The sequence below is a fragment of the Rhinatrema bivittatum genome, chromosome 2 (genome assembly GCF_901001135.1).
Source record: "Rhinatrema bivittatum chromosome 2, aRhiBiv1.1, whole genome shotgun sequence".
Lineage (NCBI taxonomy): Eukaryota > Metazoa > Chordata > Amphibia > Gymnophiona > Rhinatrematidae > Rhinatrema > Rhinatrema bivittatum.
The window spans coordinates 407,799,192-407,825,782 of NC_042616.1; positions in this window are offsets into that span (position 1 = coordinate 407,799,192).

Here is a 26,591-nt window from a genome sequence, read left to right on the forward strand (position 1 = left end):
GCCATCCCGGACATAAAGAGTCACCCCGCCACCAAGTTGCTTCTCTCTATCATCAAACTCTATCTTCAAACTCCACACATTGAAGAGAATCAAACCACTATTACACACTTCTGACTTCCGAACTGTACTGCAGGCCATGATCCTATCCAAATTGGACTACTGCAACGCTATCCTCATAGGCCTTCCAAAAAACACCCTTCAACCGTTGCAGCTCCTACAGAACGCCGCCGCCCGCATTCTCACAAACACTCACCGTCATGACCATATCACCCCAGTCCTTCAATCCCTACACTGGCTTCCAATAACATCCAGAATAATCTACAAATCCCTTACACTCATACAGAAAGCCATTCACAACCAAAACATGCACTGGTTCCCTGAAAATCTCCATCTCCACAACCCAACTAGACCAACGAGAAAGCAGCATCAAGCCAAACTCCTGACACCCTCCCCCAAAATCATCAAACACACCACAATCAGAGAAAGATCATTCATCATAGCAGGCACCTCCCACTGGAACAAAATGCCACCCCACCTACGCCAGGAACCTAGCCATAAAAGATTCAAACAGAATCTTAAAACCTGGCTCTTCAAACTAGCGTACCCTGACTAACCCAGCGGCGTCAAAATCGACGGCAGAAGGATGCAGCCACCGGTAAGCCCTCCCTGGAAGCCCTGACGCCTCCCCAGAGCCCTTTAAAGGGCTGAAACGGCTCGAGGCATCGCGCGCCTGGCGTCGCGCGCCTAAGGAGCGCGACAAAGGGGCCTGCCCCTTTGTGCGCTCCTTCGTGCGCTTCAGCACACGGTTCCAGACTATACCAGACGATACACTCGCTACCTCCCTCTATTACTCCAACCGTTCTTACTCCCAAGCGATTCACCTTAGCTCTCCCCTAGCAGTCGTCCACCCACTCCCACACTCAACAATACTCCAGCATTCGTACAGTCAATCAAGCATCCACTCCAGCATCCAATATGCTTCCACTCACTCCAACATCCAGCATTCTTCTAGCAATCTTCTAGTCACTCCAGCATCCAGCATTCGTCCAGTCACTCCAACATCCAGCATTCGTCCAGGCACTCCAGCATCCAGCATTCGTCCAGGCACTCCAGCATCCAGCATTCGTCCAGTCACTCCAACATCCAGCATTCGTCCAGTCACTCCAGCAACCAGCATTCGTCCAGTCACTCCAGCATCCAGCATTCGTCCAGTCACTCCAGCATCCAGCATTCGTCCAGGCACTCCAGCATCCAGCATTCGTCCAGGCACTCCAGCATCTAGCACTCATCAAGCCACTCCAACACCCAGTAGTCATCCAACAATCTTCTCCACCAGCAATTTCTTCTTAAAAGACAGCATGCTACAAACTTTCCCCATTCAGATCATCCCTCACCTACTCTCCCACAGAGCGAATACCCCCGTGCTCAATCTACGATCAAAGAGATCCCTGATTCCAATCATGATCTCCCCTCTAACACAATTCCTAGGATTATCTCTAATCACCTTAACCCTTTTCAACTCGCAGTCGCTCTCAAAAAAATCTCATTTGCTCAACGACCACCTCCTGGACACCCAACCGGACATCTGTGCCATTACCGAAACATGGCTAAAAAACACAGACACCGCCATAATTAACCAATTGCCAACACAACAATATGACATCTTCTCTATCCCCAGACCTAAAAAAAGAGGGGGTGGAATAATGTTAATAGCAAAAAAAGAACTGAGACTGTCCCAGCAAGCCTTCAAATCGACGACCAAATTAGAAATCGGACTATTCAAATCCTCCCAGCTTCAAGTCTGCCTTATTTACGCCCCCCCGGGGCTCCTAGAATCCGACCCTTCTCCACTCATCGAAACCATAGCCAAACACATCAACACTAACTCACCAGCAATTATTTTAGGAGATTTCAACATCCATGTTGACTCCCCTACCCTATCTTCTAACTGCGAAGCCCTTCTCTCTTCTCTCCAGGCTATGGGATTCAAACAAATTATAAACAATCCCACACACAAGGCAGGCCACACACTTGACCTAATATTCACTAACGAAACCATCTCGCCCATCACCCCTCCTTCCTGCACCCCCATCCCCTGGTCAGATCACTCAATGATAACTACAAAATTATCTATAAAACAAAAATTGACCCCTATTGTTACTAAATCCTCGATCCAGTTCAGGAAACCCTGTCCCATGGACACTCTCAACAACAGCCTGGCCGAAGAACTAATTAAACTGGACTTCTCAGATGCGGATACCGCTATGAACTCCTGGCAAACTATTACACACTCAGTAGCTAACAGAATTTGCCCTGTAACAACAAAAGTTATCAACCCAGCCCGCACGAACAAGAAACCCTGGTTCTCAACCGAACTAAGGAAACTCAAACAGGATCTACAACACAAAGAACAACGCTGGCGGAAAGATTCCTCCCCTTCCTCACTTGCTTCATACAAAACTGCAATGAGCTACTATAGGACATCCATTACCCGCACCAAACGAGATTTCTACGCCAAAAAAATACACGGCTTCTTATATGACCCAAAAACTCTGTTCTCATATGTAGCTGCCCTTACCACACCTATGCCCCTCACCATCCCAGAAGAAGAAGCCCAGAACAAATCCACAGAGTTGGCTATCTTTTTTGATAACAAAATCAAAAACCTACTTGCCCCCCTGGCATCTACTAACAATTCCCCAAACCCTTCGCAACCATTAAGCCTCGCAACCAATAACCCTCCACCAACTATCTACAGACCGTCACTAGAAATTCTTGAACAGACATCCTCCCTGGAAATTGAATCAATAATCAAGAAAATGAAACCTTCCACTCATCCATTGGACCAAATACCAACCAAACTACTTCTCACCATCCCTAACACCATTGCTAAACCGCTGGCAGACATCATAAATTGCTCCCTCAATCAAGGATCGGTCCCGGACTCCTTAAAAATTGCTTCACTTAAACCCTTACTTAAAAAACCCAACCTGGACCCAGCCAACCCTGCAAACTTCCGCCCCATTGCAAACCTACCTTTTATAGCCAAGCTAATGGAAAAGCTTGTCAACATCCGACTCACAGACTACCTTGACTCCCACAATATTCTCTACCCCTCTCAATTCGGATTCAGGAAACGCCTAAACACAGAATCCCTCCTTCTTTCTCTAACGGACAACATCCTAATGGGCCTTGACAAGGGACAATCTTACCTGCTAGCCCTTCTCGACATCTCTGCCGCGTTCGACACGGTAAACCACACTATCCTATTAAACCGTTTAATGGAAATAGGCATATCCGGCTCTGCACTGCTCTGGTTCACATCCTTTCTGAACAACAGACACTACAAAGTCAAAATAAATGACAAAGAATCTCACTCCATTCCATCAAACCAAGGCGTACCTCAGGGTTCGTCACTTTCCCCTACCCTGTTCAATATATATCTACTCCCTTTATGCCAGCTACTCAATAGTCTCAATCTCACCCACTTTATATACGCGGACGATGTTCAAATCATAATCCCCATCTCGGACCCCATCTCTACTCTAAATTTCTGGAACAACTGCTTACAAGCCATCAACCTTCTGCTCTCTAGTCTCAACCTGGTCCTAAATACTTCCAAAACGGAACTACTGGTTATCTCCCCTAGTGACAACAACCCCCTCGCAAATAATGCTAGCACCCCATTAGCAAACCAGGTCAGAGATCTTGGGGCCACCCTTGACTCTAGAATGAATTTCAAAAAATTCATTAACGCCACAACCAAAGAATGCTTCTTCAAGCTACAGGTCCTGAAGCAACTTAGACCGCTCTTACACTTCAAGGATTTCCGTTCGGTGCTTCAAGCCATACTGTTTTCAAAGATCGACTATTGTAACGCTCTATTACTTGGTCTCCCCGCTTCGTCCACCAAACCTCTTCAGATGCTGCAAAACGCAGCGGCTAGGATCCTTACAAACACTCGTCGCAAGGACCATATCACACCAATCCTAAAAATCCTACACTGGCTGCCCATCCAATATAGAATACTTTTCAAGGCTCTCACCATCATCCACAAATCCGTCTACCAGCAATCCACTCTCCAACTCACCTTCCCACTCGAATTACATACTTCAGCAAGACCGATCAGAACTGCCTACAAAGGTTCGCTCAAGGCCCCCCCCAACAAATCATCTGTCCACAACTCTATTCACAAGCGTGCTCTTTCAACAGCAGGTCCACTACATTGGAATTCACTTCCCCAAGACTTACGCCAAGAACAATGCCATTCAACATTCAGAAAGAAATTGAAAACCTGGCTGTTCGCAGAAGCCTACAGCTGAAGGATCTCCTCAACCATCACTGTCTCTCATTCTCCCACCCCTCCTTAATCCCTACCCCCCCCCCCTCTTTTCCCTCTCCCCTTCCCCCCCACCCAACCTCACCCTTTCCTTCTCCCTCTGGACATACCATGCTAATAACTGCCTAGGATAAATCTATGTTTACGTATCTTATAGTTTTTGTTGATTATATATATATATTTATCTCTCTCTAATTGTTTCTTAGTTTAAATTCTGTACTGTCTTCCATTGCCCAGGTTTTACGCTCCCTGTTTAATGTAACTTTACTTTCTACCTTGATGTTAATTGGTTTCCCCTCAGTTACATTGTAAACCGGTACGATAAGACCTAGTCTTGAGCATCGGTATAGTAAAAGAAATTAAATAAATAAATAAATAAATAACCGAGTTTTCCAAAGATACGCCCTCTTAGACTGACACGCCTCTATCCTTCTCAATAATTCCCCGACCCCCCCCCCCACTCATCCCTGCCTCCTCATACATCCCTGTTCCCACTCCTCCCACCCTCCCCTCTTCCCTCTACCTCTCACTCACCTTTTACACCCTGCCACCCTGTTAATAGTTAAAATTTCCCTTTTCCTATGCTCTCCTTTAGAGTTATTTATTTAACCATCTCTCCTCTCGAGTTATTTATTTAACCATTCTTCTCAAGCTGATTTAGTTATCTGTCTCGTTACTATACTTTAAATTATTGTAAAGCTTGTTGCTATGTTACGTTACATTGTGAACCGAGGTGATGTTTCTAATGTGCCCCGGTATATAAAAAATCTTTAAATAAATAAAAATAAATAAAAATGATATAATTTGTACCCCGGTATAGCATTGTCCCATTGTTTATCCTCTTTCCACCATGTCTCTGAAATGCCAATTAAGTCTATGTCATCATTCACTGCTATACATTCTAATTCTCCCATCTTACTTCTTAGACTTCTGGCATTAGCATACAAACATTTCAAAGTGTGTTTTCTGTTTGTATTAACATACAGCTTTTTAGTTGAGAGGGATAAATTGGAATCTTTTAGCTCAAGTTAGTCTTTAATTATAGGACTATTTTTCTTATTATTGGAACCTCTCTGTTAGGATGCCCTAAATCTAATACTTCATTAGTATCCTTCGAAGATACCTCCCTCCAAACCATGCTCTGTTGAGCAACTGTTGGCTTTCCCCTTTGATTTAGTTTAAAAGTTGCTCTATCTCCTATTTAAAGGTAAGCAACAGCAGCCTGATTCCACCCTGGTTAAGGTGGACCCCATCCCTTTGAAAAAGACTCCCGCTTCCCCACAATGTTCTCCAGTTCCTTACAAAACTGAATCCCTCTTCCTTGCACATAGTCTCATCCACGCATTGAGACTCCGGAGCTCTGCCTGGCTCTGGGGACCTTTTCATGGAACAGGAGGCATTTCAAAGAATGCCACCCTGGATGTTCTGGATTTCAGATTTCTAGATAAGAGCCTACATTTTGCTTCCAGAAAGTCCCTCCCACATTTTCCTATGTCATTGGTGCCCACATGTACCACAACAGCCTGCTCCTCCCCAGCACTGTCTAAAATCCTATCTAGGTGACGTGTGAGGTCCACTACCTTTGCACCAGGTAGGCATGTTACCAGGCGATCCTCACGCCCACCAAGCACCCAGCTGTCTATATTCCTAATAATCAAATCACCAACTATGACGGCCGACCTAACCCTTCCCTCCTGGGAAGTAACCCTGGAAGACACATTCTTGGTGCAAGGGGGATAATGCATCACCTGGAGAGCAGGTCCTTGCCTCAGGATAATTTCCTGCTGCACCAGTTGATGCTATCTAACCAGGAGACTTTCCTCCTCCAAGGCAGTACTAGGGCTGCCAGACTGGAGTTGGGATCTTGGCTACTATGTCCTTGAAGGTCTCATCTATTTACCTCTCTGTTTGCCTCAGCTCCTCCAGGTCTGCCATTCTAGCCTCCAAATATCAGCTCATTCACTGAGAGACAGGAGCTCTTTGCATCGCATGCACATGTGCAACATCTCACCGGCAGGTAAAAAATCATACATGTGACACTCGATGCAAAAGACTGGAAGGCCTCCCTCTTGCTGCTGGACTGCTGTCTTCAACCTAATTTTGTTCAGTTCCTGGTTAAGTTTAGGTTGCTATGGGTGTAGGAATGTATTTAGTAGGGTCCTTTAAATGTAATAGTGTACTCACTATTTATCTGGTAGTGACCTACAAGGGGGATGATTAAACTCTTGGTAACACATGGGGAATTTCTGAATTTAAGTTAAAAGGCTGATTACATTTTTTTTTAGTATGAATGTGTACCCTGCCTATAAACCAAAGGATGAGCTAGGGGTGGGTGGGAGAGGGGTGGGAGGGAAGGGAGGGAAAGTCAAACACACAAACTCCTGGTTTTTGACTGCCCGCTGACTAGCTATTTAATACAAAACACACAAAGTCCTGGCTTTTGCCTGCTCTCTGACTAGCTATTTAATACAGACAAACACATTAAAGAATATACCCCAATAGTTTACTTCTCCCCAAAACCTTTAAGTTCTAAAATGTCCCAAGCAGTACTTACCGATTCTCTTCAGCCACCAACATGGTGATCCTCTCCTCTCAGTGCTCCCACTGGATTGTGGGAGTACTGAGAGGAGAGGTAGATATTTAGATAAAAGTAAGAATCCCCAAATGTTTGTCTTCCAACTGGTAATTCTGGAAATGAGATATTTTATTCACTAATATTACATACCATCTGGTTCATCATTGCTTTTAGTGTCTTCTTTTGTCACTTGTTTAATCAGCTGCAAATCCAGCACTCACTCTCTGCTGAATGACTGACACCACGGCTTCAGTTTCCCTCATTCTGAAAGCTTTTATACTTCCTAAAACAACAAAGAAACAAATTTATTTTTATTTATTTATTTAGTTGCAGATTTTTTCATACCACCTATAGTAGAAAAACTGTGCTAAGCAGTGAACAATAAAATAAATAGGTAATACAATATCATGTTATAAATGCAACAACATAGTAGATAAAAGAAAATATAGGACACATGTCTAACTAAAGAGAAGAGAAAGCAATTGGAATCAGAAATTAGGTTGTTTTGGTTTTTATTTTACTTTAATGGTAAAAAGGAAAAAAAACAAAGAAACCATGGACTCCTTTTATGATACATCACCAAAAGCAAGGTTCACAAACAAAGGACTTGATTTACCTATATTTGAATCATTGAAAAATTTATAGCAGAAACATGTTTTCTGGGTACATCAAAAAAAAAATATATATATCCTGAGTCAAAACAAAAATACTCTTCAATATTAAAAAAAAAACAGTTGAATGTGCTTTGTAAACAAGATTTCAAGGTTGTTGGCTTTTCCTAGGATGCTCCTAATGAGTCAAATGATTAGGATTGCCAACTTTCAACCATCAAATTTCCAAACATTTGGAGATGCTGTTTAATATTTTTAGTGATGGAGTTTATGCACATGTGACATACTGACACTTTTCACCATTAAAAAAACACAGAAACACAGAATAGCAAATAAGGGTTGGATGATTTCAAGATGGCTGCCACTGCCTGACACTCTGCTAAAGGACTTTTTCTTGATATTTTCCTCTATTTTACCTCTTTCTGATTCCATCTGGCTCTGAATGGGAAGAAGAGAAAAGGGAAACTGTTGACTTCATCTCCCAGTTTAGCCTCGGTACAAGGTCCAATGGATCAGCATATTCAGCATCAGTCAGAAGAAGCCCATGGTGATCCAAGTACAGAGACCTCTTCTTGTTCTGAGGCCACTCTGAGTCCAAGTGCTTGACTACTGCCTCCTCTGCCAACAAGTCATCTATGCAGCATGTCTCTGCTCAGGGGCGGATTGTGGGAAAATAGTGGCCCGGGGGATTTTTCTCCATACTGGCCCATGGGTACCCAATTATATATACAATATAATTTACATATATAATTTACATATATATGTACACATCCCTTAAAACATAAAAAAAAGCTACCCGGCACGCACATGTTATAAAATCCATGGGCCACGCCCACCTATATTATCATTTATAAAATATTTCAGTAAGTACTTTCATTCAACAAGAAACCTATTAGTTTGAGAACATTTACTATTTTCAGTAGAAGAGCAGATGGCAGTACAACAATATACTGTTCCACAGTCACCAGCAGCTTGAACTGACGGGCTTAATCCCAGAGTCAGAACAAGTGACATTCTGAGGTAAAATTAATATACACGTTGTTGTGATAATTTCATTCACTGTTGTGATGCCAACAAGAAAATTTTGCATCTTGGAATTCATATGGCATCATACCTATTGTGATATATTTTGGCATGGTCCTCCCGGAGCAACACACAGTACTATCTATCAACACTCAACGAATAACAACCCTACCTATGAAAAAGAATACCACAAATATTACACCAGAATCTAAAATATCAATACACCTCTTAATAGGAAAACAGAACAGGCCAAGCTACTACAGATCCCTACAGAGAAACCACATGTTAAAAGAATGCTTCATCTCAGTCTTTGCATGCAGAACACAAACCCTCACCAAATACAGAATAAAGCCACATAAAGTATAAATAGAAGTGTACAGACAAAAACTAAACTGTAAAACATATCACGCCAGACTCTATGCAGTGCAACAATGGAAAAACAAAAATGTCACCATTCCTCATGAAACAATCAATAAAATCAAGATATGTAAATCATTAATCATAATAGTAAAATCATACTAATAAAATATTTTTAAAACAGCTGATGAATAGAATATCCAATAATTAAAGACTCATGCAAATTTTGAAAACTTTACCAAACACCAATAAAATATTTCAAACAGCAGACACATCACATACTACCCAATAATTAAAATGGTAGTCAATAAAGAAAAATTAACTTAAAAAGCCACCTTTACTTACCCTCTCCAGCAATCCTACTCCTTTCCCTTGCAGGCCACACCAGAAGCAGCAGTAGCTGATAAAGCTGTCCTCACGGTCCTCTTCCTTAGTGACCACAACCAGTCTCTTCTCTCTCACACACACACACACACACACACACACACACCAGTCACACCCTCAAGACCAGTTTCTGTCTCTCACACACCAATCATCTCCCCAACCAGTCTCTCTCACATACAAGCACACACATACCAGTTATCTTCCTGATCAGTCTTTCTCACACATACACACGTTATCTCTCTGGCCATCTCTCTCAATCATACAATGCTCTCACTCCCTCTTACTTGCACACAGGATTTCAATCACACACATGCTCTCTCTATTTCACTTACACACAAGCTTTCAATCACACACATGTTCTATCTCACTTACAAACAGGCTCAATCACATACATGCCCTCTCTCTCATAGCCACAAGCCAGCCAAAAACATGCTCCATCTCTCTCTTGCACACACACACATTGACACACACAAGCACCCTCCATGACTCACATATACACCACACACATACAGAAGCACCCTCCCTGCCTCACACACAGAAGCACCATTCCTTTCTCACATACACATTACACTCTCACTGAAGCACCTTCCCTGTCACACACAGAAGCACCATTCCTTTCTCACATACACACACACAGAAGCACCATTCCTTTCTCACATACACATACACATACACACACACACAGAACCACCATTCCTTTCTCACATAAACACACACAGAAGCACCATTCCTTTCTCACATAAACACACACACACACACACAGAAGCACCATTCCTTTTTCACATACACACACACAGAAGCAACATTCCTTTCTCACATACACATACACACACACACACAGAAGCACCATTTCTTTCTCACATACACACACACACAGAAGCACCATTCCTTTCTCACATACACAGACACACAGAAGCTCCATTCCTTTCTCACATACACACACACACCACACAGAAGCTCCATTCCTTTCTCACATACACACACACACACACACACACATACAAGCACCATTCCTTTCTCACATACACACACACACACAGAAGCTCCATTCCTTTCTCACATACACACACACACACACACACAGAAGAGCCATTCCTTTCTCACATATACACACACACACACACACAGAAGCACTCTTCCGATCTCAAATACATCACACAAAGGCCCCTAGCTGAACAGCTCGTCTCCATCAGTGGTTAGCAGTGCCGGTGTTCATTTCTTCGGCCCCCGCTGGCCTGGTCTCCGGCGGTGGGTGGCTGCTTGGCGCCCATCTTCTTTTCTTCGGCCCTGCCAGCCTCGATTTTCATTTCTTCAGCCCTGTCGGCTTCAATTTTAATTTCTTCGGCCCCCACCGGCTTGGACTCCGGCAGTGGCTGGCTGCGTGGCGCCCATCTTCTATTCTTGTGCCCCGCCAGCCTCGATTTTCATTTCTTCGGCGGTGGCTGGCTGCGCGGCGTCCATCTTCTTTTCTTCGGCCCCGCTGGTCTCGATCTTCATTTCTTCGGCCTCCGCCGGCCTGGTCTCCAGGGGCGGCTGGCAGCCACATTCTTTGTTTCTTTGGCCGCAAGTAGCACGCAACATACCGATTGAGAATCACTGGCCTAGGTCCTGCAGCTACCACCTGTATCGGGAATCGGAACAAAAAATATTTTTTGCAGCCTCGCAGTCGCCCACCACCTACCTTAATGGAGGTCAGGCAGGGCTGAGGAAGATACTGCAGGCTGCAAGAGACCATTAGCCACGCAGTCGAGAGTACGTGACCAGCTAGACCGGCCCACTGGGGGAAGCCCGATCCCCCGATAGGCCAATCCACCCCTGTCTCTGCTGGCTCAGGCGGATGCAGCTGTGGAGGCTGTTCAGATGCATAAGCAGAGGTCCCCATATGTTACTTGTGATCAGCTGAAGTTTGTGCATCTGGGGAAGAGAAAGGGACAGAGAAGGGTGAAGCCCCAAGTAGGAGTTGTATGGGGGGGGGGGGGGTGGAAAAGAGAGGGGCAAACAGTTTTCCTTACAAACAGGGAATCTTGGCACTTCTAAGAAGAGCACCCACTAGTTTCCTGACCTTGTTGACATCCTGGATTCTCAGATTAGTGTTGGCTTCTGCAAGTCTGTGAGTGTCCTGAGTCAGTTAGGGACCTTGTAGAATCTGGTAATATTTCACTTATTAATGTCTGGAGGGTGGTCACATGATTAGAAAATTCTTTGATGCTTTCACTCTCTCAGCTTTCTAATTTCATTGGAGGAGCAATTTCTAATTTGGGAGAAATGAGAAATGCTTAACTGAAGTCAAAGATACAGTGTCCACCTTAGGATCCCAGTCGACCCCTCTGTAAGGTACTGGAGTGGCTAATGTAAAAAACAGTTTAGTATTTCATAACCAGTTAGAGTCCTTAGAAAATACCCTGAGTGTGAGGAATTTACATTTTTTTAATTTTCCTATGACAAGACTATTATCAGCCCAGGAGCTGTTTAAGAAATCGCCTGGAGGTTTTGAATGTTTCAGAGATGAGGGAAATTGTCTTGTCTAACATTTACTAGATTCCTAAGTTTAGGAAGGATTTGAAAGAGCTAGAAAGTGGACTGGATACTTTGATATCGGAAAGCTCTGAGTTGTCTGCTTTTTTGGGTTCATCTGTTGATGATATTCTAACAAGGGAAACTTTATTGGTCTGTTTTTGTGCTGAACAAGACAAGGACTTGGTCCTCCAGAAATATTTCAGAAATAAGAATTTTCTTTTTTTGTGGACAGCAAATTCAAGTTTTCCAGATATTTCTTGGTCAACTCAACTACAGAGAAATAATTTCTTAAGATGAGACAAAAGGTGTTGGCTATAGGGGCCACTTTTTTCCTTATATTTCCCTGTAAAGGTTTAGTTACATATCAGAAAAAAAATTGGAAACTTTTATTAGAAATAAGAATGGCTGAAGTGATTATTGCCCTGTAATTGTGACCATTAGTTGTATGCTAAGAGTTGATTAGGTAGAAGGCTTGCCTTATACTTAATTATTTTCTTGAGGGTTTTTTTCCTTCTTTTTCTCTCCCTTTATTTCTTCCATGTTGGAGACTAGATGTGGAATGTTTTTCTTGTTTTTGTATATTACTTGTGGTTATATTTTCTTTGTAAATCCAAGATTGCCTTGTATTAGGGGTGTGCATTCATTTGCAACTTACTGGCAATCCGCAACGTATATGTCCATATCCGTTGTATTCGTGGGGTCACGAAACGTATCGCGATTCCCCACAAATATAACATAACATCCGTTCCATATGTTTGGCGGTGCGTGCTATTCTTAGCCACCATTTGAAATTGGAGAATGCCATTTCGGTGTATCCATAGCCAAAAACTAGCCCTTTCCTGTGAGTCATAAGTGACCTCACAGCCCTGTCAGAGTGGGTCGGACAGGTTGGCAAGGAGACCAGAATGCAACGTATCAGCGATAAGAAGTTTTGCAATGCAGCCAATCGCGCTCTCACTCAGTGGTCGGTGATGCTTTTCCTGCTGACCCAGCACTATATATACTTAAGCACACGGCGGGCCACGCACTTTCTCTGCAGGGGTGATCTGGGGAGGCTGGGAGGTGGTCTGTCTCTGCAGAACATGGATGCACTCAGAGCTAGTCTGAGTTCTCAAATCTGTATTCAATTGCTAGCTAGGCTAGTTACTTACAGGCCGATTCAGTAAAAATGCGGGAGAGCGGACGAACGCCGGCTCTCCCAGCGCGCGCACCGGCCACTCGCCGGTGCGCGTGATACAGTATGCAAATGAGGTGGTGCGGTAGAAACAGGCAAAAGGAGGCGCTAGGGACACTAGCGCGTCCCTAGCGCCTCCTTTTAGCCCGGAGCGGCGGCTGTCAGCGGGTTTGACAGCCGACGCTCAATTTTGCCAGTGTCGGTTCTCGAGCCCGCTGACAGCCACAGGCTCGGAAACCGGACGCCGGCAAAATTGAGCGTCCGGTTTTCGGCCCAACAGCTGCCGGCCCATTTTACATTTTTTTTCTTTTTACTTTTTTTTACCCTTCGGGACCTCCAACTTAATATCGCTATGATATTAAGTCGGAGGGTGCACAGAAAAGCAGTTTTTACTGCTTTTCTGTGCACTTTCCCGGTGCCGGCAGAAACTAGCGCCTACCTTTGGTTAGGCACTAATTTCTTAAAGTAAAATGTGCGGCTTGGCTGCACATTTTACTTTCTGTATCGCGGGGAATACATAATAGGGCCATCAACATGCATTTGCATGTTGAGGGTGCTATTAGGTGCCGCGGGTTGGACGCGCGTTTTCTGCCCCTTACTGAATAAGGGGTAAGGGAAAACGAGCATCCAAGAGCATGTTAAGAGTGCACTCCGTCGGAGTGCACAGTACTGTATCGGCCTGTTAGATAGAAAAAGATATTTGTGCTTCATTTGGCTGCAGTGCCAGCTAGCCCTGTTTTTTTTAAAGCACTTTTTCTAGTTGATCTGAGACAGTCTCTCTGTGCCAGGGAGAAAAGATGCTAGTAGTGGCATTTTGTTGTTTAATTCACCCTCTGGAGTAGGTTGCAAACACCATTTGGATGTTGTGGATGGGAGATATATATTCGATTTCTAGCTAGTTTGCTAGAATTTCCATTGAAAAATATATTTCATCGATTTTCCTGCTGTGCCAACATTTCCAGCTTTTTGTTAACTGCATTTGTTTAATTGAACTCACTCATTCTCTCTGTGCACTGGGCATCAGTGCCAGTGGGCACTGGATAGTTTAGCAGACTCAGGTATATTATTGGGACAGTCTGTGCAGCCAAATCCCCAGTGGGCCTCTTTTGTAGTTACAAGCTCGGTGTGTGCACACACATTACATTAGTGCATATCAAGGCACTGTGCCAATGGGCAGGCAGTTTAGCAGACTCAAGTATATTATTTGGACAGTCTGTGCAGCTAAATCCCCAGTGGGCCTCTTTTGTAGTTATTTATTTATTTATTTAATTATTTTCTATACCGACATTCATGACACAAGTCATATCACATCGGTTTACATCGAACAAGGGTGGATTAACAATAGCTTACAAGCTCGGTATGTACACACACATTACATTTTATTTATTTATTTATTTTGGTTTTTTATATACCGACCTTCTTGTAAAAAATTACAAATCAGACCGGTTTACAATGAACAAAAAACAATGCAAAAGAGCGTTACATGGAACATTGCGAGAGAACGAATAATTGAATAGGAAACCGGGGCTACTAACTTGCTCAATGTAAAAGGAACCAACTCTACATAGTTTATAACATCGATAAATACATAAATAGTTAGTTACATTCTAACAGGCATTGATCAGACTTAATAATTTGAAGTTAACAAGGATCGACTAGGGTATGGCTTGAGGGAAGCTGGATGGAGCGCAGAGAATTATGATTCTGGGAATGCTAGTTTAAACAGCCAGGTTTTCAGTTTTTTCTTGAATGACAGATGACATGGGTCTTGTCGGAGGTCTGGCGGGAGAGCATTCCATTGAGAGGGTCCTGCTATGGAGAGGGCTCGTTTTCTAAAGGATATTTTTGCTGGGGGAATGTGAAGTCTACCTTTATAGACTCCTCTGATTGGTCTGATAGAGGTGTGAGGACGAAGCTGGATGGTAAGTTCGATAGGCGAGATGTTGTTTAACGATTTATGGATTATAGTGAGGACTTTATAGAGAATTCTGTATTTGATGGGAAGCCAGTGTAGATTGTAAAGGATAGGAGAGATGTGATCTCTTTTTTTTGTGTTTGTCAGGATCCTGGCCGCTGAGTTCTGCAACATCTGTAGAGGTTTAATGGTGTTCGCTGGAAGGCCGAAAAGCAGGGAGTTGCAGTAATCGATTTTTGAGAAGAGAATAGATTGAAGTACCAGACGGAAGTCGTGGAAATGTAAGAGGGGGGTTTCAATTTTTTTAGAACTTGCAGCTTGAAGAAGCATTCCTTGGTAGTGTTGTTAACATATTTTTTGAGTTGAGACAGTTGTCCAAAAGAACGCCTAAATCTCTTACGTGGGGCGAGTGATTAAGGTTATGAGTAGGTGACAATAATCGAGTATTGAGAAGATTGTTGTTGTCATCTTGGGAGATTATGAGGATTTCTGTTTTATTTGAGTTGAGGACGAGATTGAGGCTGGAGAGGAGAGAGTTAATTGATTGGAGGCAGCTATTCCAGAAACTTAGGGTTTGCTGAAGTGATTCGGTGATCGGTAGAAGAATTTGTCTATCGTCCGCATAGAGATAGTGAGTAAGCTTTAGCTTAGAGAGAAGGTGGCAGAGGGGTAGGAGGTAAATGTTGAAGAGGGTTGGTGAAAGGGAAGATCCTTGTAGGACTCCGTAGTTAGAGGTGACCGGGTGAGATTCTTTATTGTTAATTTTGACCTTGAAGGCTCTGTTGCAAAGGAAAGATTTGAACCAGTTGAGAGCCGTGCCAGCTATGCCTATATCTGCCAGAAGGTCTAGGAGAATTGTGTGGTTGATGGTGTCGAAAGCTGCGGAAAGATCTAGGAGAGCCAGTAGGTAGGGTTGACTTTTATCCATGTTCATTATGATGGAGTCTGTAAGGGAAGTCAGAAGGGATTAATGCATATCAAGTCAGAAAGGATTAATGCATATCAAGGTGCTGTGCCCATGGGCAGCCAGTAGGCACTAGGCAGTAACATTAAATCCATAATGTCAGGGAAAGCTAGATGTGGTCGAGTGATTGGGACTGGCAGAGGAGGCACTTCAAAAGGCACTAGTGCCAGTCCCCCGTTAAAGATAAAAAGGGACCTGTTGCAATCTAAACTCTTTGGAGGGGCAAGCAGTTCCATCCAGAAAAAAATGAAATCTAAACATGATGCATTGCCAGCACCTGTTTCTGACCCTGTAGTTTTGGAGTTGAGGGAAGGGGAGGCTGAGTCATGCAAGACAAAATGGCGAAACCCAAAAGCAGCAGTGGGACAGCAGTCTTGACTTCGTATTGACAATGTAGCACAGGCACTGTTTGCTTCTGATTCCGATGAAGAATCATCTTGTGTGGGATTCTCATCAGAAAAGGAAGAAGTAATAGCTGACAAAGTTTTAGGAGGATCAGTTATTTATTTATTTATTTATTTATTAACTTTTATTTACCGACATTCGTGCAGCACATCAGTCCTGTCTTAACCTCCACTTCAGTGCAGCAGGGGAGAGATGAAACTGATGATGATGAGGAAGAGGAAGAGCTGTCAGCGCAGGCACAGAGTGTGACTGAGGCCCCTGGCAGAAACCCTCGTAGGGACATAAGGCCTGGACGGACAGGCACAGCATTCGAGGACAGAGGTCAAACCCTTGTAGGGACATTAGGCCTGGACAGACAGGCACAGCATTCAAGGACAGAGGTCAACCCCTTGTAGGGACATAAGGCCTGGTCGTACAGGCACAGCAATCATGCCTGTACATCCAGGACTTATGTCCCTACAAGGGGAGTCGCCACAGCGGGAAAAGGCCTGCGCAGGCCTGAAATAGCATCACGGAGGGAGTATGCCTGTCGGGGCCGGTGGCGGAGGTAAGCACACGGTCACGGGAGCCGCAACCGGGAACGCAACACTTGTTTAAAAGTTATCCTCTAAGACAGTAACTTTGAAAGTGGCGTGTGGGTGCACATGTGCACGCGTTTGCCAGCTCACGTTTAGAGATGCATCCATTTTATAATATATGCACGTATATGTGTGCATGTGTGCACACATATACGTGCGTATATGTGTGCACGTTTAGAGATGCATCCATTTTATAATATACGCATGTATATGTGTGCATGGGTGCATGTTATAAAATAGCCTGGATTTTGTGTGTACATGTGCGCACAATTTTAAATGGACTTGTGCACAAATGCCGCTTCTATTGCATTAAGTGGGGGAATTTTATAAGGGACACATGCCAACACCATTTGCCCTTTTCCCAATTCATTCCCAATTCACCCAGTTAAGGGATAGGATTTCCAAACCTCCTAATTTAATAGCCACCCTTTCCCTCTGTTCACCACAACCATTAAAACCCTGCTGACTAGCCTAGATTTATTTTATTACTTACACGCCATCTATAGCAGTAGTAAAGTTGCGCGGCAGGGGATCCTGGCGCGCGCCTGTGCACATAAGTATTTACATGCACTTCTCGGCCTTCTCCTGACACACCCATGTTTCACCCAGGAAGCGCCCATTCCCCACAGCTTTTAGAATTTTTTCACAAATGCGCACTGCAGGATAGATAATTGACCATGGGCGGCTTATAAAATCCGCTCGGTGCGCGCCAGCCCAACTTATGCACAATCTCCCGGCTTTAGCGCACGCGGGGCTTTTAAAATTTGCCTTTTAATAGTTTAATGTTCTTGAACTTAACTCTGAAAAAGGTTTGATTTAACCAGTCCAGGGGCCAAACTACAGTTCTGTAAATTCAAGACTTTGTAAGTGACACAAAATAAATGTATCCAAGACATATTGAATATAGTGTAGCTCCAAAGTGCACCCTGTATTGTATAATCACAAGGAAGGCTCAGATGGTAACCTGCGGCTGGAGGAATAAAATCAGGAGAGTTGGCCACCCTGCACATGATACACTATTACTCTTATTTTAAGCTCTCAGCCTACCACTATCCCTTTCAGATATGCATCACCTCCCTTCCTCTCCTCCAGGGTGACATCATACACATCTGGAAAAGGGCTGGGGGAGCAACAGTGAGCCTTCCCAGATTTGGATGTCACTGAGGAGAAAAGCATGAAGCTATGAAACCTAGACCTAAGTTAACCTGATTTTTTTTTTAATAAATAATGAACTTTGTCTTACAGAACAATTTTATTTAATTAAAAAAAGACAGAACATAATGTAAAACAGGGGCAGGATGCATTTCTTCAGTCTGTTTTAAAGTGGATAACATCTATGACCAAATCAGAGATATACAGAAGAGATGACAGGCCTGGCAGTTACCTCCTGCTGTGTCAGCCTACTCTAAAGCTGTGGTGGCAAACATTTATGACTCTGGCTGCCAGCCAACTAGTTTGTAGTGTAATAAATCTGGTTCAAAATCAAAAACATATAGAATTAGAGGCAAAAACAGAGTGTTTTATGCTATAGCAGGAATCATTTTCTTTTTTGCTGATACTGGGTAAAAAATGTATATGTGACATATTACGTCCCCTTTCCTCGCCTCTCCATCCCTCCACTTGTCTTTATTACCACCTCTCTGCTCTCCCCTAGTTCTATTACAACATCTACAGCTAAAATGCATCAATGGCTATTCCTCCCATATCCCTGAAGTTAAAATTCGTAGATACCAAAACTAGGACATCAAGCTAACTAGCAGGCCAATACAGTAAAGCACGGCCACAGTTACCCCGTTTCTAACCCGCTGTGTATTCACAATTTCGCCACGTAAGTCTAACCCATGATTCACTATCTGTTTTTACCGATCCTTACCGCTTCTTTAACTCGTCGCGTATCCCTTTCCTCCTGTGGCATGTATATGTATGTAAACGATACGATTAGCTATTCCCTCCCATACAGTAAAGTGCGCCCCGACTATTGCCTTTTTAACCTGCTATCTTGCCGCATCTTTACCACCTACCCTGACCCTTGCGTTAGTGTGGTTCACTGGTTGCTCAGCATTAAGGCTCAGCATGATCCCATACATTCCATTGCACTGTCTGTATTCACAATAATGTAATTATCTGATTCTACCACCAAAAGCCGCCCAGTCCCAAACCAATCCAATCCATAGAAAAAAAATGCTTCTCACACTTAGCCGCCCAGTCCCAAACCAACCCAATCCACAGAAAAAAAATGCTTCTCGCACTTAGCCGCCCAGTCCCAAACCAACCCAATCCACAGAAAAAAAAAATGCTTCTTGCACTTAGCCGCCCAGCCCCAAAACAAAAATCCCAATCCAAGCCCAAGCAGAGAGAGACGAAATTTCACAGTCCCAAACTTTCCCCCAGCCCCCGCTCACCTGCCCTGGCAAGCCCCCAGCAGCAGCAGTAGAAGTAGAAGGGCGTCAAGAGAGAGCAGCTTCAGCAGCCCCGCCGGCGAAGGATGAATATGTGCACACGTGTAGGTCCAATATGGGCGCCCAAGGCAGCGAAGGCGCATGCGCACATGGGTTGGTTTGGGACTGGGCGGCTAAGTGTGAGAAGCATTTTTTTTCTGTGGATTGGGTTGGTTTGGGACTGGGCGGCTAAGTGCGAGAAGCATTTTTTTTCTGTGGATTGGGTTGGTTTGGGACTGGGCGGCTAAGCGCGAGAAGCATTTTTTTTTCTGTGGATTGGGTTGGTTTGGGATTGGGCGGCTAAGTGCGAGAAGCATTTTTTTTTCTGTGGATTGGGTTGGTTTGGGATTGGGCGGCTAAGTGCGAGAAGCATTTTTTTTTCTGTAGGAGAGCCATCCACTTCCTGGTATTTGTCATTTCAAACGTCATTTGAAATGACATTTCAAATGACAGGTACCAGCGCACCCAGGATACTGTATAGGCAGTGTATAGCGCCTATACAGTAAAATGGATTGCGCTTCATGGACGCACGTTGGACGCGGGTTGGACGCGGCTTGCATTTGCATGCCATTTAAATACAGTATCGAGCGGTAGGCGATCCGAACTGTGCGTGCGGCAAACGCGGGTGCGCCAGGTACCAACGCACCTCTTTCTACCGCACCTTACTGTATCGGCCCATAGATTAGAGCAATGTCACTAGTCAATTATTACACATACAGAGGACAATGTTTGAACAGCCCAGTTAGTTGCAAAGTACACAGGTACTTTTAGTGCATGTACTTTATGCTAATTTTCAAAAGAAAATAGTCCAGTAGTTTGTCTTTGAAAATCAGTTGAAAACATGTACACCAAAAATGACTCTGTTCCTTGCACCTGCTATTTTGTGTGGGAAGCCAAGAAGGGTAAGATGGCACACAGTCACATACTTTTGAAAAGATCATGTACAGGTGCTGTTTTCCTCCCTGACCTAAACACAGCCCTGGGATTGCACCTTCACAATCCAGTTACAAGTACTCTCATCGTGGAAGCCTGCATGTATTTATAGCAGAGGCGAGGAGGGAAATTTTCTGAAAAAGTAATCTAGGCGTGTTAAGCCATTTTGATGCAGAAAAGTTACTTTAAAAATTGTGCTCATCATTTTTAGCCTCCTAAGCATTAGAATGGGGTGGGCCACCCAGGCCCTGGCCTGTCCAACATTTTGCTCGTGCTGCCACGCATGCCCTGGACCTGGAGAAAAGCAGCAAGAACCCACACTGCTGTTACTACTGCAGCTCTTGGTTTGTGCTGGCATCATTTCCTGTAGGCTGATCTCACATGCTCGATGGCAGCTCAGACCGAGAGAAGCGGGGGGGGGGGGCATCAGCACAGATCAGCAAAGTGGGGTCAATCTGGGAGCTGCATCAGATGGCAGAGAGCAGCAGCAGACAGGTTTAAGCTTCTTGAGGATTTTTTCTATTTCCAGCGAAGATGAGGTCTCGAAGGAATAAAGGTTGCTGCTACGATTGAGTGTTGAAGTGCTGGATGGGAGGGTTGTTGGTAAGGAGGTAGAGAGGCACCCGTTGGATGCAATTCCTTCCAATCTTCTTCTCTCCATCCCAACCGTTAGTTCAAAATCTTTAGCAGATATCATCAACTGCTCATTGGCACAAGGAAAGGTACCTGACCAACTAAAACTAGCAATCCTCAAACCCCTACTAAAAAAAACCCAACCTTCCGACTTCTGACCCTGCAAATTTCCGCCCTATAGCGAATCTACCTTTGATCTCCAAAATCATGGAAAGAATTGTAAACAAACAACTGTCAGAATACCTGGAGGAGAACAACATTCTCCCCTTTCCAGTTTGGATTCCGAAAATCCCAAAACACCGGAGCCCTTTTAACCTCACTATCGGACACCATCCTTCTAAATCTGGAAAGAAAACAACCATACCTCCTGGCATTACTCGACTTATCGGCAGCATTCGATACCGTTAATCACTCTATCCTTCTGGAGCGTCTATCAAACATTGGTATCCAAGGAGTGGCACTCAGCTGGTTCAAATCGTATAAGGTCAGGATTAATAATAAGGAATCACTCGCCATCAAATCCAATCTGGGAGTCCCACAAGGATCATCCCTCTCTCCCATACTTTTTAACATTTATCTGCTTCCACTTTGCCAATTACTATCCAACCTAAAATTAACGTTTTACCTATATGCTGATGACATCCAGATTCTTCTCCCAATCACAGATTCACTTCAAAAAACCTGGGCCCACTGGAACAGCTGTCTACAATCAATCAACAGTCTTCTCACCAGTCTTAACCTCATCCTCAATCCAAATAAGACCGAGATCCTCCTCATTTCAACAGATGAAACCCAAACTCGCCTCAACTCTCCTGGCGCTTCTCAATTCGCCAAAACAGTTATCAACCATTCCCCTTCTGTCAGAGACTTAGGGGTTCGGCTCGACAACAAATTCAACTTAAAATCATTCATCAACAACACCACTAAAGAATGTTTCTTTAAACTACAAGTTCTTAAAAGCTGAAACCTCTCTTGCATTTTAGAGATTCCCGTTTGGTACTTCAATCTATTATCCTCGCTAAATTAGACTATTGCAATTCGCTCTTACTAGGTCTCCCTGCAATAACTATCAAACCCTTACAGATGGTCCAGAATGCCGCTGCTAGGATACTTACCAACTCAAATAAAAGAGACCATATCACTCCCATCCTTCACTCCCTGCACTGGCTACCCATCAAATTTAGGATCTCTTTTAAAGTCCTTATGATGATCCACAAGGATTTACACAGCATCGCCCCACTTAAACTTAGCTCTCAATTACGTCCACATTTTTCAGACAGACCAGTTAGAAGAGCGTACAAAGGCTCCCTATATACCCCTCCGGCCAAATCCACTCTGAGAAAGCGGGCATTATCGACTGCAGGGCCTACTCTTTGGAACACTCTGCCACCAGATCTACGCCAAGAATGTTGCCATCAAACATTTAAGAAACACCTAAGAACGTGGCTTTTCAGACAAGCTTTCCCTGAAACATAAGATCTCTCTGACACCGTTCAAAGGACACAACCAGGGCTCAAGGAGGTCCCCTACTTAGTTACTTCCACCCGTTCTTCTTACCCCCTATCTCATGACCTCCTGCCCATGCCTTCCTCTCTTATTAATACATTTTTTCGCCCTGACCCCCTGTTTTTACCCCACGTTTTCTCTTATAATTTCTTCATTGTTCTCATTCCTTATTAACCCGCTTCCGAAGTCAGCGAAGGTCTCTAAAGTTTAATGATTAATGCTTTAAAGTTTTAACGTTCAAATGTTCCAATGTTTAATACCCAATGTTTAATGCTCAAATGTTTAATGGCTCTCCCCATTGTTTCCTTTTGAATGTTTCTCATGTTTATTTAATGTAACTTAATGTTCAACTTAATGTTTAATGTATCGCCCACCCGCGACCGTTCTGTTGTACTGTAAACCGGTGTGATCTGTATTTCATACAGGAATTTCGGTATATAAGAATTCAAAATAAATAAATAAATAAAATTAATTAATTTGCTAGATTTTAGGGTGCTAAATTAGGTGCCTATTGCTGAAAATCAATGCTAAGCAGGTAATTTTTTCACCATGCTAACTCTGCCCCTGAAGCTGACTACTTTTTAGGCCCCTAGTGGCCTAAATTTAGGGACTTAGCCCTACTAAGAACCAATTTAAAATCCTAACTTCAAAGGTTAGGAGGCTAAACTCATTGAAAATCAACCTCCTTGTTTCTTTTTCTTTAGAGAAACAGGCCAGTTCAGTTCAGTTGAAATCTCATAGCACACTGTGATATCAATGAGCATTTTGAAAGCTGCACTGCCATTGGTTGATGAATTCAAGCATTTTAAAGCTGCCCTGCCATTGACATGCAAATTTGTATGTCACAGGAGCCTAAGCATTATGACATGTTTACACAATGAAATTGACCTGTGACCCCCAAGCAATACAGGAAGTGGGAAGAGAATATAACAAAATCAATCAGCTCAAAAAAAGCAGAAAACGTGTCTAGGAAGTGCAACAAATCAAGGGAGAAAAATTGGAAATCTATGACTACAAATGCTCGTAGTCTGGGTAATAAAATCCCAGACCTGAAGACCCTAATGGTGGAGGCAGATTTGTACATTGTTGCTGTTACAGAGACATGGTCCATGGATTCTCATGATTGGGATGTAGGCATACTGGGCTATAACTTGTTAAGGAAGGACAGAGAGGACAAAAATGGGGGAGGAGTAGCTCTTTGTGTCAAAAAACATTATCCAAGCAATTGAACTGCAAGGAATGTGGGGTAGAGAAGAAGCATTATGGGCCATCGTCAAAAAAGAAGATGGCACATCCATTTTTACTGGAGTGGTTTACAGGCCTCTGACTCAAACAGAAAAACTAGACAGAGATCTGGTTGAAGACATCAAAAAAGTGGGAAAGAAGGGAGAAGTGTTGATTGTTGGAGATTTTAATCTTCAGGACGTAGACTGGAGAATCCCTTCCGTGGAATCTACTGGAAGTAGAGAGATAGAGGATGCCCTGCAAGGGGCTCTGTTCAAACAAATGGTAATGGAACCCACGAGGGAGGGAGTTATACTTGACCTAGTGCTCACTAATTGTTGTGTTCCGCCCCCGTGGCTGTCCACGGGCGCGTCCCCCTACCTGACTGCTGTAGCGACCCGCCACGGCAAACACCGGGTGAGAAGCCCTGGTCCATTGCTGCGGTTCCCGTGTGTCGGCGCGGGCCCCCGGGGTTCCCTTATGGCTGGGAGCCGTCCCTGCTTCCCCGGTGCGGCAGCTACAGCTTCTCCCCCGCGGCAGCATTCCAAGATGGCCCCTGCCATCTTAGGTGGGAGGCCGCGCCTCCTCACCAAAATTAAAGGGACCTAAGCCCTTTAATTACACTCAGCTGCCTTCAATGATCCAGAGCAGAGGAAGTATATAAGGAGGCTTCCTCTGCTCATTCCTTGACTTGGCAACTTCCGTGGTTAGTCAGGTCTGCTTGCTTCAGTGAGCTCTTGTGCTTTGGATCTTTGTTCCTGGTTTGTCTTGGTGCTCCTGGTTCCTGACTTCGGATCGGCTAGCGGTGATCCCTGGTGTGTGACTTTGGATCGGCTAGCGGTGATTCCTGGTATTGACTTCGGATTGGCAAGCGGTGATTCTCTGGTGTGTGACTTTGGACTGGAAAGTGGTGATCCCTCGGTGCGTGACCTCGGATTGGTAAGCGACGATCCTCTGGCACTTGACCTCAGACTTCTTCTTGACCGTCGTCTCCAAGGGCCCGCCTAAGTCCCAGTGGCCTGAGTCCCTACGGGCTCCTCCCGGGGGGACCGTGGGCTTCCAGGGGTTAAGCTCTAGTCAGCCCTTGCACCGAACTTCTTGACCTCTCAAAGGTCCACCTAAGTCCCAGCGGTCCGGGTCCCTACGGGCTCCTCCTGGGAGGACCGCGGACTTCCAGTGGCGAAGACACACTCCCTTCCTTCGATGTCATGACTCTTCATCTGCCTCCACAGTCGCCTGTCTCCAGTGCCGAGGGTCAACTGGTCACATCTTCTGTTCCTGCCTCACCACTCGACGGGAGAACCTACGGATCTTCCCCCTAAGGTATTCCATCCTCCCGTTGGCCCAAGGGTTCACAAGCCTGAGAATAACACTAATGGGGATAATGTCTCTAATGTCCGGGTGGGTGCCCACCTCGGCACCAGCAATCATCAAAAGGTATGGTTCGATATCGCAAATAGGATACAGAGAAATCACACAAAAACCTGCGTTTTGAATTTCAAAAATATGGACTTTGTTGAAATGGGGACGTACCTGGAGGTAGAACTAGAAAACTGGGAGAAAATGAGAGAAATGGAACAGTGGGCCAAACTAAAAGGCGCAACTACAAAGGCAACAAATCTATATGTTAGAAAAGTAAAAAAAGGTAAGAGAATTAAGAAACCAATTGGTTCTCAAAGGAGGTGGTGAATAAAAGAAAAGCAAAAAGAAAAGCATTCAAGAAATATAAAGGATCACAAAAAAGAGGAAGACAGGGAAGAATATCTGGTGAAACTGAGGGAAACAAAGAAAGAGATCAAGAAAGCAAAACGTCAGACAGAAGAAAGGATTGCCAAAGAGGTAAAGTGAGGGGACAAATATTTTTCATTTATATCAGAGAAAGGAGAAAGATCTGAAGTGGAATAGTGAAACTGAAAGGTGACAAAGATCAATGGGTGAAGAGAGATGAAGAAATGGCTGAAATATTAAACAAATATTTCAGTTTGGTGTTCACTAAACAAGAGCCTGGAGAAGGACTGTCACTAGTTAACTGTGAATAGGGATGCAGTAAACTGTTTACAGAAGAAAATTTATGTGTTAAATAAATACTGGTGCCCGTATCTCAAAAATAATAGACAGGATAGAGGTGGTCCAAAGAAGAGTGACCAAAATGGTTAGGGGTCAGCATTGGAAGACTTATGAGGAGAGGATGAAGGATCTGAATATGTACACCCTGGAAGAAAGGAGGTGTAGGGGAAATATGATACAGATTTTCAGATATCTGAAAGGTTTTAATGATGCACAATCATCAAACCTAGTCTGTTGGAAAGACATCAATAGAACTAGGGGTCATGAAATGAAACTCCAGGGAGGACAACTCAGAACCAATGTCAGGAAATATTTCTTCATGGAGAGGGTGGTGAATTCCTGGAATGCCCTTCCGGAAGATGTGGTGAATACAAAAACAGTCAAGGAATTAAGGGGCTTGGGATAAACACTGTGGATCCCTAAAGTCTAGAGGTTGGAAATAAAGAAAAAAGTAACAGAGGTAACTTGCTGGTGTGGCAATTTCTATCCTTAACAATTAATCCTTGATGCTGTTGATGCCATTCCATCATTGCTTTCTACTTCAACAGCAGTGAGAAAAGGGGAATTAGATTCAAACAGCAACTCCATCTTTGCTCTCTGCTTTAACGGCAATGAGAAAAGGGGAATTGGATTCTGACAGTAACCAACTAGAGCCCCAACTTTTATGGTTTGGGGAACAAATAATTATGGGGATAACTAGCTGATGCGGTGCTTATTACCCTTAGGGGCAGATTTTTAAAAAATATGCGCAAGGCTCCGCAAAATCGGCAGCCTGTGCGCCTTGGAGGGAACTTTCTTTCTGGCGCCCCCCACCTTTCCTTTTCTTCCCCTAACTAACCCACCCCCCGGCCCTAACTAATTCCCCCCCTATCTTTATTTCAAAAGCTACGCCTGCCTGAGGCAGGCGTAACTTGAGCGCACCAGCTCGCCATGTTCCGGTCTGGGGGC